General features: G+C 39.4%; 1 protein-coding gene across 4 annotated transcripts in view; it reads left to right on the forward strand.

Moving 5' to 3' along the window:
- The window catches only part of MCU (mitochondrial calcium uniporter), a 275,222-nt gene that overhangs the window by 256,362 nt on the left and 4,976 nt on the right, over positions 1-13,884 (forward strand). The gene's annotated exons all lie outside the window — the stretch shown is intronic.

A 13,884-nucleotide genomic window follows, 5' to 3' on the forward strand; every position in this document is an offset into this window, starting at 1 on the left:
CTCCTCATGCCACCCTTAACCTTGCCTCCTACTTCTAGAAAATTGAGATAACAGATATAAACTTTCTAATTCCTAAATCTGTTAAACAATATTTGTAGCTACTGTCACACTATTTTCTTCAAGCTCAAATAAGAGGTAGCATTTTCTTCAAAGCTATCTCCTCTACTTGTTTTGAGCCCCACCCTCCAACCCCACTTTGTATCTTACTCCAGTTAATGTTTGTGTTCCCTGTGTTATCAACCAACCTTACCCTCTTTGAATTTCTTCCCTTTATAACCAAGCTGTCTGCATCTCTTCTCACTTATTATCAAATCACCATATTTCTAGAAGAGTCTAGCACATAGTTGCTTAGTAAATGCTTGTAGCCCAAAAGAGGAAGTATAGAATATATTTGAATAGATTTAACTTTTAGTTGTATTTATTTATTTTTTAAATCATTTTTTATTTTTCAATTGTAGTTGACATATTATATTAGTTTCAGGTGTGCAGCCCAGTGATTAAACATAAAACTAAGTGATCCTACTGAAAAATCTCATACCCATCTGATGCCATTCATATTTATTAGAATATAATTGACTATATTCCCTAAGCTGTACTTTACACCCCCATGACTACTCTGTAACTACTAATTTGTACTTCTAAATCCCTTCACCTTTGTCACCCATCCCCTCAACCCCCTCCCATCTGGCAACCGTCAAAATGTTCTCTGTATCTATTAATCTGTTTCTGTTCTACCTGTTCATTTATTTTGATTTTTAGATTCAATTGTTGATATGTATTTATTTCAATTTTATTCATATTTTTATTTTATTTTATTTTTATTTATTTACTTTTTTTTTTAATCTTTATTGTTTGGGACTCTCTGTGCTTCCTGGACTTGTATGTCTGTTTCCTTCACCAAGTTAGGGAAGTTTTCTGCCATTATTGTTTCAAACAGGTTTTCGATTTCTTCTTCTTGCTCTTCTCCTTCTGGCACCCCCAAAAGGCGAATGTTGGCACGCTTGAAGTTGTCCCAGAGGCTCCTTACACTATCCTCAATTTTTTGGATTCTTTTTTCTTTTTGCTGTTCTGATTGGGTGTTTTTTGCTTCCTTATATTCCAAATCGATGGTTTGCTTCTTGGCTTTACCTACTCTACTATTGAATCTGTGTAAATTATTCTTTATTTCAGTTAATGCCTCCTTCATTTCTGACTGTGCATCCATCACTTCTGACTGGTTCTTTTTTATGCTCTTGAGGCCCTCACTAAGTTCACTGAGGTTCTCACTGAGTTCATTGAGTATCCTTATAAGCAGTATTTTGAACTCAGCATCTGTTAGGTTGCTTATCTCCATTTTGCTTAGTTCTTTTCTTGGGGTTTTGTTCTGTTCTTTCATTTGGGACCTGTTTCTTTGTCTCCTCATTTTGGCTGCCTCCCTGTGTTTGTTTCTGTGTATTACTTAATGAGCGGTATGGGGCTGCTTGTTTGAAAGAATTTAGGAAAACCTGAAGCAGGATCCAAGACAGGCCAATCCTATGGTTAAGCAAGTGGCAACAGCTTTGGTGGGCCTGAAAGTTGGGTGGGGCGGGGCAGGGCCTCAGGGAGCCACCAGGGCAGGGCTACCAGTGTGAGCCAGGTTGCTGGAGTCCCAGATATGGCGACTGTGTGCTCCCCCAGGGAAGGGCTCACCAAAGGAACAAAGGCCTCTGACAGCACCTTTGTCCCAGAGAAAGCCCCCTCTCCAGCCCTAAACAGCTCAGATCTTCCCTACGTGTCTCTGTTGCCCTTGGAGCTGCCTCCCCTCCAAGCTTAGAGGGAGAGAGTTCGATAAGTCCGTGCGCGGGCCCTTTAAGGAGCTGCCTGGCGCTCCAGCTGCTTCAGCTTCCCTGCGTCTCTGTTCCTGCTGGTTTTTCCAGCCAGAAGTTATGAGGACTTCTCTTCCTGGCACTGGAACCCTGAGCGGGGCACCTGGTGTGGGACGGGGACCCCTCAGTCCTCAGGAAGGACCTTCCCAGCCAAGGTATCCTCCTGATTTTTATCCGCCACACATGGGTGTGGGACCAGCTCATCTCGCCACTGGCCCTCACGCCTCCGCCCCTCCTACCAGTCTAGATGTGGCTGCTGCTTTAATTCCGTAGTTGTAGGACTTCCATTCAGCTTGATTTCAGGCGGTTTTGAATGATGGTTGTTCTGTAATTTAGTTGTAACTTTGATGTGGTTGTGGGAGGACGTGATAACGCGTTTACCTATGCCGCCATCTTGACGGAAAGTCCTTATCTTTTTTTTTAAACGTTTTCATTGGGTTTTTTTTTTTTTTTTTTAGAGAGAGAGAAGAAAGGAGAGAGAGATTTAAAAAAACATTCATGTGAGAGAGCTACATGGGTCCGCTGCCTCCTGCATGTCCCCCACTGGGGATCAAGCTCACAACCCAGGCATGTGCCCTGACTGGAAATTGAGCTGGGACCTCTCAGTCCATGGTCGACGGTCAATCCATTGAGCCACACCTGCTGGGCTTTCTTCTTCTTCTTAAAGAAGACCCTTTAACATTTCATATAATACTGGTTGGGTGGTGATAGACTCCTTTTGCTTTTTCTAGTTTGGGAAGCTCTTTATCTGACCTTCAGTCCTAAGGAACAACTTTGCTGGGTAGTGTAATCTTGGTTGTAGGCCCTTGCTTTTTATCACTTTGAATATTTCTTGCCACTCCCTTCTGGCCTGCAAAGTTTCTTTTGAGAAATCAGCTTGAGTTTTATGGGAGCTCCCTTGCGGATTACTAACTGTTTTTCTCTTGCTGCTTTTAAGATTCTCTCTTTGTCTTTAACCTTTGCTATTTTAATTATGATGTGTCTCCGTGTAGTCCTCTTTGGGTTCATCTTGTTTGGGATTCTCTGCACTTTCTGGACTTGTATGTCTGTTTCTTTCACCAAGTAAGGGAAGTTTTCTGTCATTATTTTTTCAAATAGGTTTTCAATTCCTTACTCTCCCTCTGGCACATCCATGATGCGAATATTGGTATGCTTGAATTTGTCCCGGAAACTCCTTGCACTATCTTCATATTTTAGGACTCTTCTTTCTTTTTCTTTTTTAATTTTTTTTTTTAATCCTCACTCGAGGACATTTTTCCATTTTTTATTCAGATAGAGCGGGAGGGAGAGAGAGGAAGAGAGAGAGAGAGAAACATCGACGTGAAAGGGACACATCGAGTGGTTGCCACCCACACGACCCAACCATGGCCAGGGACAAACTGCAACTGAGGTACATGCCCTTTGCAGGAACTGAACCCGGGCCTCTCCAGACCACAGGCCGACACTCTAACCGCTGAGCCAAACCAGCCAGGGCGGGACTCTTCTTTCTTTTTGCTGCTCTGATTGGGTGGTTTTTGCTTCCTCATATTCCAAATCACTGATTTTGTTCTTGACATCCTCTACTCTACTGTTGAGTCCCTGTAAATTATTTTTCATTTTAGTTAGTGTAGTCTTCATTTCTAACTGGTTGTTTTTAATGGTTCCTATGTCCTTTTTCATGCTGTTGAAGTTCTCACTAAGTTCCTTGAGCATACTTATAACTACTGTTTTGAGCTCTGTATCTGATAGTTTGCTTGCCTTCATTTCATTTAGTTCTTTTTCTGGAGATTCCTTCTGTTCTTTCATTTGGAACATGTTTCTTTGTCTCCACATTTTGGCTGCTTCCCTGTGTTTGTGTCTGTGTATCAGGTAGAGCTGCTACATCTCCCAGATTTGGTAGAGTGGCCTTGTGTAGGGTTGTCCTGTAGGGCCCAGTGGCACTGCCTTCCCAGTCACCTGAGGTAGGCACTCCAGGTACACCTCTGTGTGGGCTGTGTCAATTTGTGTTTACGTTTACATTCTAAGCAAAGATGGGTAAGTAGCAATTTAGATGAAAGTAGAGGACTTTCCCCTCTAGTTTTTAATCCAACAATTCTCTCTTCAGTCAGTATTCACTGATTCAGACTTCAATTCTATCGATTTTCCAAAGGCTTTCAGTATCTTTAGCTACTATTCATTTATTATCTGTCATCATCAGTAATTAAATATTTACTTCTGCTTCTAGTATGGCATACTAGATAATCAGACCAATACTCCCATTAGGAAAAATTAGAATAATTAGACAAAACATAAAACACATCCTGTGGACACTGGAGAGTCAACAAGATAGAAAAATTACCAGGCAAGGACCTGAAGAAGTGGAGTCTTAGGAAAGTGAATCTGATATTAAGTGTGCTTATTTCTCTGGAGACTTACACTAATTAAGGATAGTAAAGCTGAGAGGCCAAGAGGCTGAGCCATACTTGATAATCTAGAAGGACCAAAGCCGAAGAAATTGGTGTACAGAGATCACTAATGTAGGTGAAACACTGTTGCTTTGATTTGGATCCTCCAGCGGCTTTTATTTGTAGAATAAAAATAAACCTGTTATAGGTTCTCTCAGAGACTACAGCCCATCTTCAATCATCTCAATCCCATAATTAGATTGAAGTAGTCCTAGAATTCTGATAATCCTAGAGTACTAGTGCTCAGAAGTTCTAAATAGAAGCAAACATAAATCATCCCTGAGTAGAGAAGTAAAAAAAAAAAAAGATATAAAAGATGTAAAGATTGGAAAGAAAGAAAACTGATGTTATTCATAGATTTAAAAAAAAAATACAAAAACATGTAAAGATAATTGGTTAGAATCCCTAAGTCAGTTTCATAAGGTTACTGGATGCAAGATCAATATACATAAGTCAATTACTTACCTATATGCCAGCAACAGTTATAAAATGAAACTTTATAAAAAAAATGCAACTTAAAATGAATTTTAAAAATACGTAGAAATAAATTGTGCAAAAGTTGTACCAGACCTCTAGGCAAAAATTAAAGGAGACAGTTAAAGTAATGATATAGCAAGTTCATGGACTAGAAAAGTATAACAGAAATGTTGGTTCTATCCAAACTGATCTATTTAATTCAGTGTAGTTCCAGTCAAAATTCCAACAGATTTGGGGGTAGGAGAAGAGATTTGAATAAACTGCTTCTAAAATTCATGTGGAAATGCAAAGACTAAGAAAAGCCAAGAAACTCTTAAAGGAAAACTAGGTAATCAGATTTGCTTTATCAAATATGGAAGACTATATAGCTCGAGTTATAACACCACACTAATTAACATAGTGGTACAAGGATAGACAAATAGTACAAAGGAGTAGAAGAGAGGTGTAGAAATCAGCATAAATAAACTTTTGGTTTTAAAAAGATGACACTGCAAAGAAAGGAGTTTTGGTGTTTTTTTTTAATAAATGGTGCAAGGATAATTGAATATTTATATTAAAAATGATTCAATTCTGTCCTTAACACTGTAAACAAAATTCATTCCAGATGGATTGTAGATCTAAATATGAAAGTTAGCACAATAAAGCTCCTGGAAGATAATATAGAAGAAAATCTCAATTACAGTGGAATAGGAAGTGTCTTCTTACATAGAATGAAAAATGCGAACCATAAAGATAAGAATGATAAATTAGACTATATTAAAATTAAGAACTTCTGTTTATTAAAGAGCATCATAAAAAGGGTGAGCAGGCTGGGAGGAGATAATAGTAGTACATATATTAAACAAAGGATCTATATCCAGAATATATAAATGCATCCTACAATCAATAAGAAAGACAGTCCCATAAAAAAATGGTAAGAGCCTTGGCCAGTTTGGCTCAGTGGTTGGAGCATTGGCCTGCAGACCAAAGAGTTGTGGTTTCAATTCTAGTCAAGTGCCCATACCTCGGTTGTGGTTCAGACCCCATCCCTGGTTGGGGTCATGCTTGAGCCAACCAATCGATGTATCTCTCTCACATCAATGCTTCTTTCTCTCCCCCCCCCCCACACACACCCCCCTCGCTCCCTCCCTCTCTATCTGGAGATAAATGGAAAAATATCCTCAGGTGAGGATTTAAGAAAAGAAAAACATGGTAAGAGGTTTGAATAGGCACTCCGTAAAGAGACTATGCAGCCCAGCCAGTGTAGCTCAGTGGATAGAGTGCTGTCCCATGGACTGAGAGATTCTGGTTCAATTCCTGATCAGGGCACATGCCCAGGTTGCAGGCTCAGTACCCAGTATAGAACATACAGGAGGCAGCTGATCAGTGTTTCTCTCACATTGATGTTTGTATCTCTCTCTCCCTTCTTCTCTCTCTAAAAAAAATCAATAAAAACATATTTTTTAAAAAGAGCCCTGGCCAGTTTGGCTCAGCGGTTAGAGCATTGGCCTGCGGTCCCGAGAGACATGGGTTCGGTTCCTGCTAAGGGCATGTACCTCAGTTGCAGTTTGTCCCCGGCCCTGGTTGGTGGTGCGAGTGGCAGCCACTCGATATGTCCCTTTCACATTGATGTTTCTCTCTCTCTCTCTCTGTTCCTCACTCTCCCTTCCACTCTACCTGAACAAAAAATGGGAAAATGTCCTCGAGTAAGGATAAAAAAAAAAAAAGTTAAAAAAGAGAATATGCAAATGGCAGATAATATATGAAATGACAGAAAAATGCCCAAAATGGCGGCAGAGTGAATGGAAGCTACACAGACTGTCTCCCAGGACCAAACTGGAATTACAAGTAAAATAAAGAGACAAATCGTCAGGAAAAAGCAACAGAAAAGCAGCTTGCAAGGATCATATAACCAGGGACACTGACTCGATCTTGGTAGGATTGCAGAGGCACAAGTGGGGGCTGGGAGCCCAAGGTCAGCAGCAGCCTTAGCTGTGAGCAGTGCCCTCGAGGGTAAAGTTCCAAGCAGCTCCATAGCCCAGAGCCAGGAAAGACGCTAAAATAGCCACAGCCACTCACCTTGGGCTCCAGCAGAGGGAGGGCGGACTGGACTGGAACTGTGTGGGGACACTCGGGATTTGGAGGGCATTCAGAGCTTTTGCTGAGTAGCAGCCATGCAGGACAGTGGCCATATTACTCCTTTCCAGGGCTCTGGGAAGAGGCGGCGGCTCCTCCCTCAGAGATTCAACCCAGCCCAGGTGGGCAATTGAAATGCAAATTGAAGCTCATTAACAACCAGCATCTGCCCCACCCTCGAGAAATCCCCTTATGCTGGGCACCTGAGGGAGTTTTTCCTTCAACTGAGAACCCAAGGTTCTTCAAGTAACCACTACTGATAGCCTCCAGGCAAAAAGCTAGAGGATAACTGTATCATACCAGGGCTAGCAGCTCTAACCAGGAAAGTAAGACTTGACAGTGGTGTTTAACGTGGGTCCTCCTTCACTCCTTCAAACCCAGGAGAGGGAGCCACAAACAGCAGAACACCAACACCCACAGGGAAAACTTCACAGGCTCCAAAGCCCACTGTGATAGCCAAAATGGTGAAACAAAGAAACAAAAGCCAAATGAAAGAACAAGAGACCTCTACCAAAGATGACGTAAATGTGGAGCTGTTAAGCAAGTTAACAGAGCTAGAATTCAGAGCCATGATCTTGAGGAAGGTCAACAGCATGACTAAGGACATCAACACCATGAGTAAAGACATAGAAATGTTGAAAATCAACCAATTGGAAATTAAAAACCACCAAGAAGAAATGAAGAATGACATACAGTGATACCTCGGTTCTCGAACGCCTCGGTTTTCGACCAAATCGGGATTCGAGAAACTTTTGTCTCGGAATCCGAACAAATATTTGGAACTCGAACTTCCGAGATGAGCTGAGTTGAGCCGAATGGCGTTCATTCGGCCCAGCGCACCTTGCTTGCGTCATCAGTGTGAGTGCAGAGAGAGAGTCACGCTTTGTGGAGTCCGCTTTCCTATTGGGTTTCATTGTTTCGGTTCTCGAACAATTCGGTTCTCGACCGTCCTCCTGGAACGAATTATGTTCGAGAACCGAGGTATCACTGTATTAGAAATAAAGAACACATTGGAAGGTCTAAACAGCCGAGTAGAGGAAGCTGAGGACCGGATCAGTGAATTAGAAGACAGGGTAGAAAAAATCAACCAATCAGAGAACCAAAAGGAAAAAACAATTGAAAAACAGGAAGACAGCCCTGGTCAGTTTTGCTCAGCAGTTAGAGCATCGACCTACGGATTGGAAAATTCCGGGTTAGGTTCCCACTAAGGGCATGTGCCTTGGTTGCAGTATATCCCCAGCCTAGTTGGGGTTGTGTGGGTGGCAACCACTTGATGTGTCTCTCTCTCTCCCTCTTTCTTTCCCTCTCTATCTGAAGATAAATGCAAAAATGTCCTCAGGAGAGGATTAAAAAAAAAATTGAACAAAAAAACAGGAAGACAGCCTAAGAGAACTGTGGGATAACTGGAAACGTAATAATATTCGCATCGTAGGAGTCCCCAAAAAAGAAGAAAATGAGCAAGGGTTAGAGAATATATTTGAAGAAATAGTGACAAAAAAACTTGCCTAATTTGGTGAAGGAAGAAGGCATTCAAGTTCAAGAAACACAGGGAGCCCCAAGCAAGAAGAACTGAAACAGGCCCACACCAACACACATAGTAATTAAAATGCCAAAAAATTAAAGACAAAGAGAGAACTCTAAAAGCAGCAAGAGATAAGCAACAGGTTATGTACAAAGGAACCCCCATAAGGCTCTCAGCTGACTTCTCAACAGAAACACTACAGACCAGAAGAGAATGGCATTAAGTACTCAAAGTCATGAAAAACAAGGATTTGAATCTAAGACTACTCTACCCACCAAGGCTATCATTCAAAATAGAAGGTCAAATAAAGAGCTTTCCAGACCAAAAAAAAAAAAAAGCCTAAGGGCATCAAACCAGCACTGCAAGAAATGTGAAAAGGACTGCTGTAATTAGTAGAGGAAATAGGAAGAAAACTATAACCAAACTAAACAAAAATGGCAAATAAGTACATATCAATAATCATCTTAAGTGTGAATGGTTTGAATGCTCCGATTAAAAGGCACAGAGTAGTTGATTGGATAAGAAAGCATGACTCATCTATATGTTGTTTATAAGAGACCCACCCCACAACAAAAGACTCACATAGGTTGAAAGTGAAGGGATGGAAAAAAAATCTTCCAAGCAAACAGAAAGGGAAAAAAAAGCTGGGGTAGCAATACTCATATCTGATAAAATGGATTTCAAAATGAAGGCCATAACTAGAGACAAAGAAGCCACTACATAATATTGAAAGGATCTATCCAACAGGAAGATATAACCTTGATAAACATATGCACCCAATATAGGAGCACCAAAATATATTAAATATCTTTTGGAGGATTTCAGAGGAGAAATTGACAGCAATGCAATCATAGCAGGGGACGTCAACACCCCACTAACATCACTGGATAGATCCTCTAGATAAAAAATCAGCAAGGAAACAGAGACTCTAAATGAAGCACTAGACCAAATGGATTTAATAGATATCTACAGAGAATTACACCCCAAAACCAAAGAATTCACATTCTTGTCAAGTGCACATGGGACATTCTCAAACATAGACCACATGTTAGGACACAAACTAAGTCTCTACAAGTTCAAGAAGACTGAAATCGTATCAAGCATCTTCTCAGATCACAATGGCATGAAACTAGAAATCAATTGCAACAAGAACATGCAAAAACATTTGAACACATGGAAGCTAAATAGCATGTTATAAACAATGAATGGGTCACTGAGGAGATCAAGGAAGAAATTAAAAACTTCCTGGAAACCAATGAAAATGAACACACAACAACACAAAATCTATGGGATGCAGCAAAAGCAGTTCTGAGAGGGAAGTTCATAGCACTATAGGCCTACCTCAAGAAACAAGAAAAATTTCTAAAAGGCTAACCTCACAACTTAAAGAATTAGAATGCAAACAAAAAGAAAACCCCAGAGCAAATAGAAGGAAGGAAATAGTAACGATCAGAGCAGAAATAAATGACATAGAGACCAAAAAAACAATTCACGAGATCAATGAAACAAAGAGCTGTTTTTTTTGAAAAAGATAAACAAGATTGATGGACCCTTAGCTAGACTCACCAAGAAACAGAGAGAGAGAACCCAAATACGCAAAGTCAGAAATGAAAAAGAAGAAGGAACCACAGAAATACAAAAGATTGTTAACAACTACTATGAACAACTATATGGCAACAAATTCGACAATCTCAGCAAAATAGACTAATTTCTAGAAACACATAGTCTTCCAAAACTGGACCGGGGAGAGATAGAAAACTTGAACAGACCAATAACAACTAAGGAAATTGAAGAGGTAATCAAGACTCTCCCAGAAAACAAAAGCCCAGGCCTGGATGGCTTCACGGGGGAGTTTTACCGAACATTCAAAAAAAAAAAACTAACACCCATTCTCCTCAAACTGTTTCAAAAAATTCAAGAAGGAAGACTTTCAAACTCGTTTTATGAGGCCAGCATAATTCTAAGTCCAACACCAGAAAAAGACACTACAAAAAAAAAAAAAACAAAAAAAACTACAGGCCGATATCCCTGATGAACATAGATGCCAAAATCCTGAACAAAATACTAGCAAATCAGATCCAGCAATACATCAAAAAAATTATTCACCATGACCAAGTGGGATTCATCCCAGGGATGCAAGGCTGGTACAACAATATTCGCAAATCGATAAATGTGATACACCACATAAACAAAATGAAGTCTAAAAACCACATGATCATATCAATAAATGCCGAAAAAGCCTTCAACAAAATCCAGCATCCTTTTCTGATAAACCAGTAGAACAGAACAGAGAGCCCAGAAATGGACCCAAGACATTATGCTCAATTAATAGACAAAGGTGGCAAGAGCATACAGTGGAGTAAAGACAGCCTCTTTAATAAATGGTGCTGGGAAAACTGAACCACTACATGCAAAAAAATGAAACTAGACCATCAACTTACACCATACACAAAAATAAACTCAAAATGGATAAAAGACTTAAATGTAACTCATGAATCCATAAAAATTCTAGAAGAAAATGTAGGCAACAAAATTTTGGACATGATACACAGCAGATTTTTTTATGGATACATCACCTAAGGCAACAGAAACAAAGGAGAAAATGAACACATGGGACTACATCAAACTCAAACGCTTCTGCACAGCAAAAGAAACAATCATCAAAATAGAAAGGGAACCCACTATATGGGAGAGCATAATTGTCAATGATACATCAAATAAGGGGTTAATTTCCAAAATATATAGAGTACTCATACAACTCAACAAAAGGAAGACAAAGAACCCAATTTAAAAAATGGGCAGAGGAGCTAAATAGACACCCCTCCAAACAGGACATTTAAATGACCAAGAGACACATGAAGAAATGCTCAACATCACTAATCATCAGAGAGATGCAAATTAAAACAACAATGAGGTATCACCTCATACCTTTCAGAATGGCCGCCATCAACAAAGCATCAAACAAAAAGTGTTGGCGAGGGTATGGAGAAAAGGGAACTCTTGCACACTGCTGGTGGGAATGCAGACTGGTACAGCCACCATGGAAAACTATATGGTGTTACCTCAAAAAATTAAAAATTGAATTGCCATTTGACCCTGTGATCCCACTTCTAGGAATATACTCTAAGAAACCTAAAACGCCAATCAGAAAGAATATATGTACCTCCATGTTCATAGCAGCACTATTTACAATAGCTAAGATCTGAAAAGAGCGCAAATGTCCATCAGTAGACGAATGGATAAAAAAGCTGTGGTACATGCATGAACAATGGACATGGACAACAAAGGTGGGGACAGGGTGGGGAGGGAGGGAGAAGGTGGAATCAGTGGGAGAAAAGGAGAAACATCTGTAACAAAAATAAATTAATCAAATTTAGAAAAAAAAGCTGTGGTACATATACACAATGGAGTACTATGCAGCTGTAAGAAAGAAAGATCTCTATCCTTTGAGACAACATGGAGGGACCTGGAAAGTATTATCCTAAGCAAAACAAGCCAAGCAGAAAAAGACAAATACCATATTATTGTCGTTCAATAATTTCTTAGCTGCTCCTGACAAAGATTCCTAGTAGTCTCTCTCACCCAGATTTTATTTTTCCACGACCCAGAGACGTGGAAGTAGGGTACAGACTGACAACCATCAGAAGAGGGCGGTGGTGGTGGGAGGGAAGAGATAAATCACAGAACTTATATGCATGTACGCATAACCAATGGACATGAATAACAAAGCTGGGGACGGGGTGGGGGGGATGGGGAGGAGGGTGTCAATGGGGTAAAAAAGGAGAAACATCTGTTACAAAAATAAAATTTAAAAAAACATTAAATTAAATTTAAAATATATATATATATATATATATGAAATGACAAAGCCTCAACATCATGAGTGATGCAGATAATGCTATATATCTTTAAGAGGAATGAAAACATGTGCATACAAAAACTTGTACATGAATGTTTATAGCAGTCTTATTCATAGTAGTCAAAAAGTAGAAGCAATCCATATATCTTTCAATTGGTGAGTGGATAAATGAAAGGTGGTATATCCAGTCAATGGAATATTATTTGGCAATAAAAAGAAATGAAGTTGTACATGTCACAAATGAATTAAACTTGAAAAAAGCAAGACACAAAAGGCTAAAAGTTGAATAATTTTATTTATATGAAATGTCCAGAATATGCAAATCTATAGTCAGAAAGATTAGTAGTTGCTTAGAACTGGAAGTGTTGAGGGAGATAGGAAGTGACTATTAAAGAGTATGGAGTTTCTTTAGGGGATGAAAATGTTCTAAAATTGATTGTAGTAATGGTTGTGTAACTTTGTGAATATACTAAAAACCATTGAATATTATACTCTACATGGGTGATTTGTATGGTATGTGAATTATAAAGCTGTTTTTTAAAAATGAGGTAGTACTTAGCACACATACCAGAATTGCTGTTTAAAAAAAACTGGTTAATAGCATTATTGCCAAAGATGTGGAGTGATGGAAACTCTCATACTCTGTTGACTGGAGTACAACTCGTACAATGATTTTGGAAACCTGTTTGATATGACTTCTTATATTTGAACACATGCATAATCTATGATCTAGGATTTCTACTCATAAGTATATCCCCAACAGAAGAGATAAGTCCAGACATGTTTTTGGCCGTATTATTCATAATAGCCCAAACCTAGAAACAACTTAAAAGTCTGTCAGTTGCCCTGGCCAGTTTGGCTCAGCGGTTAGAGCGTCGGCCTGCGGTCCAGAGAGACCCGGGTTCGGTTCCCGCTAAGGGCACGTACCTCGGTTGCAGTTTGTCCCTGGCCCTGGTTGGTCGTGCGGGTGGCAGCCACTCGATGTGTCCCTTCACGTCGATGTTTCTCTCTCTCTCTCCCTTCCTCTCTCTCCCTCCCACTCTATCTGTACAAAAAATGGAAAGATGTCCTCGGGTGAGGATAAAAAAAAGTCTGTCAGTAGTACAGTGGATAAATAAAATGTGATGTAGTCATACAACAGAATATAAAATAGCAACAGAAATTAATAGACTACAGCTACACACAAAAGATGAGTCTCACAAGCAGTAATATTGAGTGAAAATTGTCATATATACACACTATCTGACTCCATTTATATAAAATTCAAAAAACTAAGCTATAGAGTTGGGGGGGATATATACATAAGTAGGGAAGCTATAAATAAAGCTAGAAAATAATTATCATAAAAGTCAAGATATTTATTACTTTTGGGGGAAGGAGGTGTTAGTAATTGGGAAGGAACAGGAGGGGAGCTTCTGGGTTGTTGACAGTGTTCTGTTTTTCTTAGCCAGTGATGATTAGTGTGTTCATTGTGTGATGATTCATTGTAATGTACATTTTTAGTTTGTGTGTTCTTCTGTGTGTGTATTGCAATAAAATGTATAAGAAATAATTAAATATTTAACACAACTCATGTCAGTATATATATGTGTGCATATGTGTTGAATCTAATCAACAGTACATAAATGCGTATTTTGTGAAGAT

The sequence above is a fragment of the Molossus molossus genome, unplaced genomic scaffold, assembly GCF_014108415.1.
Source record: "Molossus molossus isolate mMolMol1 unplaced genomic scaffold, mMolMol1.p scaffold_m16_p_17, whole genome shotgun sequence".
Taxonomy (NCBI): domain Eukaryota; kingdom Metazoa; phylum Chordata; class Mammalia; order Chiroptera; family Molossidae; genus Molossus; species Molossus molossus.